Source organism: Nycticebus coucang, chromosome 8 (assembly GCF_027406575.1).
Source record: "Nycticebus coucang isolate mNycCou1 chromosome 8, mNycCou1.pri, whole genome shotgun sequence".
NCBI lineage: Eukaryota > Metazoa > Chordata > Mammalia > Primates > Lorisidae > Nycticebus > Nycticebus coucang.
In genome coordinates this window covers 28,019,069-28,023,272 of record NC_069787.1, presented here as the reverse complement: position 1 = coordinate 28,023,272, position 4,204 = coordinate 28,019,069, and the positions used below count along the sequence as shown (strand labels likewise).

Here is a 4,204-nt window from a genome sequence, read left to right as displayed (position 1 = left end):
GGTTGAAGTATTCCCTGTAGAGCTGGTCTTGTTGTGGTGAATTTCCTCAATGTTTGTATATCCGTACATGATTTGATTTCTCCATCAATTTTGAAGCTTAGCTTAGCAGGGTACAGAATTCTGGGCTGAAAATTGTTCTGTTTAAGTAGATTAAAGGTAGATGACCATTGTCTTCTTGCTTGGAAAGTTTCATTAGAGAAGTCTGAGGTCACTCTGATGGATTTGCCCCTGTAGGTCAACTGGCGCTTACTCCTGGCAGCTTGCAGAATCTTTTCTTTTGTCTTGACTTTGGACAGGTTCATCACAATGTGTCTTGGAGAAGCTCGGTTAGAGTTGAGGCGACCTGGGGTCCGATATCCCTCTGAAAGCAGTGTGTCAGAATCTTTGGTGATGTTTGGGAAATTTTCTTTTATAATATTCTCTAGTATGGCTTCCATTCCTCTGGGGCATTCTTCTTCCCCTTCTGGAATTCCTATAACTCGTATGTTGGAACGTTTCATAAAGTCCCATAATTCTGACAGTGAACGTTCTGCTTTCTCTCTCTTCTTTTCTGCCTTTTTTACTATCTGAGTTATCTCAAAAACTTTGTCTTCTACCTCTGAAATTCTTTCTTCTGCATGGTCTAACCTGTTGCTGATACTTTCCATTGCATCTTTAAGTTCCCTGATTGACTGTTTCATTTCCTTCAGCTCTGCTATATCCTTTTTATATTCTTCATATCGTTCATCTCTGATTTGATTCTGTTTTTGGATTTCCTTTTGGTTATTTTCCACTTTATTAGCAGTTTCCTTCATTGTTTCCATCATTTCTTTCATTGTTTTCAACATGTGTATTCTAAATTCCCTTTCTGTCATTCCTAACATTTCTGTATAGGTGGAATCCTCTGCAGTAGCTACCTCATGGTCCCTTGGCGGGGTTGTTCTGGACTGGTTCTTCATGTTGCCTGGAGTTTTCTGCTGATTCTTCCTCATGAGTGATTTCTTTTATCTGTTTCCTTGCCCTAATTTTCCTTTCACTTCCTCTTGCTCTTTAAGTTCTTGTGCCTGTGGAAGTTGTGGGCGGGTTTAGACGGGTTGAACACACGCGACCACTTGCCAGTTTTCCACTGTTTTAGTCCTCCTCTTGGGGTCCAGAAGTCTCTCGCTGACTCCCTGTATCCTCATAGGAGTGATGATAGGCAGTTCCCACCAGCCAGAGATGCCTGGAGTCCTATCTCCCCAGACTCACGGTGCCCAGATGCAAGGAAGCTGTTACTCGGCTGCCATCTTGCTCCGCCCCCTGAAAAGAACTTTTGATCTTAAATATTGATTGCTTGTTTGGCTTTATTGCTTGAAACAGCAAGCATAAATAGAACACAAAGGTTTGTCACGTACAATGTAACCTTAGGCAAATAATTTCAGCTTACTGAGTTTTAGTTTCCTCATCTAGAACATGGAAGTAAAATTGCCCATCTCAAAGGGTTTATGTGAAGATTAATGAGGGAAACAACAGAAAACCTTTATTTCCACACTTGGCAACACTGATGACTGTTGCTATTTCCTCTTCAGCTGGGTTTGTACTATGATGTTTTCTTTCAAACAATAGTTGTCTTTTCTTTGTCAAAAATAACTCTTTCTGGCCGATGTATCTTGCTTTGAGGCTGTAAAGCCCAAATAGCATTAGGTCATAGTGTTTAAAGACATTTAAGATGTCAAACTTTGTTTTATTTTTCTATGATAATAAAATAATGCTTTCAACTAGAATTTCTTTTTTTTCTTTTTTTTAATCTACAGAAGGATTTATTTATGAAATACATTTTGTCTTCTGATTAAAAATCATCTTTTCATTTTACTTGAGTTTTTTCTAAAGCTAAACTAGAAATTTGTAGTTTTTCCCTAAAAATTGCAATGCCATCCTTTCTTTTAAGTCTTGTTCCCTGACTTTCTTGTCAGCTAGCTTCAAGGAAATCCATGTGTTATATGCTTGCTCACAGCTTGCACCATACCAAGTCGTTGTTTAATCCAAATATCTGAGAAGCAAACTGAGCTGATCCCTCAGGAGAAAGTATGGTTGAACAGCCCAGACCACTGGATAGTTGAAGAGAAGACCACACACCCTGAGCTCCCCAGTGCACAGTGACGGGAGGACAGGTGATAACTGGATATGTAGTGTTCCCAGACAGCACTGGTCCCATTGCTTCTGCCTGCCACTGCCACAAATACAGTAGGAATTCTATCCCCTTCCTATTCAGATTTAATCCTCAGAGTTTCATCTGGCCCTTTATGGGCAGATGTTATCCGAAGTTCACATGGAATGCCAAAACTTCCACAGGTTTTCTTGATTTTCTCACAGTGACAGAGATCAGATGTAGAGCCCATCAATACTACAACCCTGCACTGACTTTCTGGTGTCAAAAACAGCTCTACTCTTTCTGCAACCCAGTCCAAGTTTTTCTTCACCATTTGGAGCCCTTCAGGAGTTACTTCTTTGAGGTCCTGGTAACACTGTTTGTCTTTCTGTTGGCTTCGATCTCCTGATGGCCAGAGTCTCCAGGAATCATTATCAATAACATCAGCAAGAATAATTTCTTTGATGGTTACATCAACACCAAATTCATCTTCGTATCAACCAGTGTACAGTTCTGGAGTGACCAGCATTTCTCCAGTATTTCAAAGATAGCCTGCATAGTGTGACTCATGATGTCCACTTCAGTCTGGCCTATGACAAGTCCAGCAAAGCAAAACTTAGCAGCAATCAGCTGTTCTTCAGACCACTGGGGGTCATTATTGGCATCATCCTTGAAAAACATTTCCACTTCAGGTGGGTAAAACTTATATCCTTTCTTAACACCAGGATTTCTTTTGAGAAAAGAACCAGTTACTATTCTTCTGCAAACCCATTCAATTGGAATCATTTCACACTGGGGCGCAATGAAAGTTGTCTCCCCATATTTCTTGGAGAAAGCAGTTTTGATACCTGCCTCTTGTAACAACTGAAAAATATAACAGGTAGTTTTATTTGAAATTGTAGCTTTTCCTTTCAGGTGATTCTTTCTAGCTATATTGCCTGCTGTAATCTGGTCCTTGGACTACAGGAGGACTTTTCCTGAACTGTCCAACAACTCATAGACTTCTTTTGTTTTACCCTCATACAACTTTTTACCAATGTTCAATACCTGGGCTGTTGCCCTTATTCTGAATGGGCTGTGGGTAGCGCTCCCACCGGGAAAAGAAGCAGAAACCTAGAAAAGAAGAGAAGTCCTGAACTAGAATTTCTTAACGGAAAATGCCACTGGTTGTTTTTCTTTCATCAAAGATGATAATAGAACATTCTCTAAGTCTGCAGATGTTTCTGCAGTTGTCACACAACTTCTGGACCACACAGGGCGCTGTAATGTGGTGAAACGCTGAATTCTATGCCCTCCACGCACTACCTTGAGGGAGCGTCTAACCTCTCCTTTCCTCTTTAACCTTGTCTGTACAATGGTGTTACATAATATCCCTTACCTTGGACAGTTTTGTGAGACAAATGAATTAATACATGACAAAGGACCTGTACCTGGCACAGAATAATATTCCAGTAATGTTAGCTCTCACCGTGCCAGAGAGGCTGATTTTATTTTTCTTTGCTTGGACTGGCCTTCTAACCTGGCAATGGGTGGCTCCAGCCCACTCATTTCAGTGTTTTTGTTTCCCAACTGTTCACTTACCTGTTGCTGCATAACAAAGCGACCCAAAGTTGTGGCATAAGACAAAACACATTTTATTATGCCTGTAGCTTCTGTGGGACAAGAAGCAGACATGGCACAGGGGGCAGGGTGGTGGTGGCTTATCTTGTCTCTGTTCCATGATTCCATGATGTCTGACACCTCAGCTGGGAAGACTTCAACAGTAGGGAGTGACTCAATGGCTGAGGGCTGAAACATCCATTAGGCTCTTTCACTCACAAGTTTGGCACTTGGGCTGGAATGACTCAAAGACTTGGCTCCGCTGGAACTGGTGATCAACGTGCCTACAAGTGGTCTTTCCATGTGGCTTGGCTTTCTCTCAGCAGGGTGGCTGGTTTCTAAGAGGGAGCAACCTCAGAGTGAGTGTTCCAAAAATCTGGACAGAAGCATCACAGTTTTCTGTGGCCCAGCCTGGGAAGTCAGGGAGCTTTCCACCACATGTTGCCTACCTAGGCAATCACAAGCCGCCTTTTCCTTCATTTATTTATTTATTTATTT

General features: G+C 41.5%; 1 pseudogene; it reads right to left on the bottom strand.

The window, feature by feature from the left end:
* Window positions 1-1,848: 1,848 nt before the first annotated feature.
* Window positions 1,849-3,835, bottom strand: LOC128591302 (bifunctional phosphoribosylaminoimidazole carboxylase/phosphoribosylaminoimidazole succinocarboxamide synthetase-like; annotated as a pseudogene).
* Window positions 3,836-4,204: the final 369 nt, after the last annotated feature.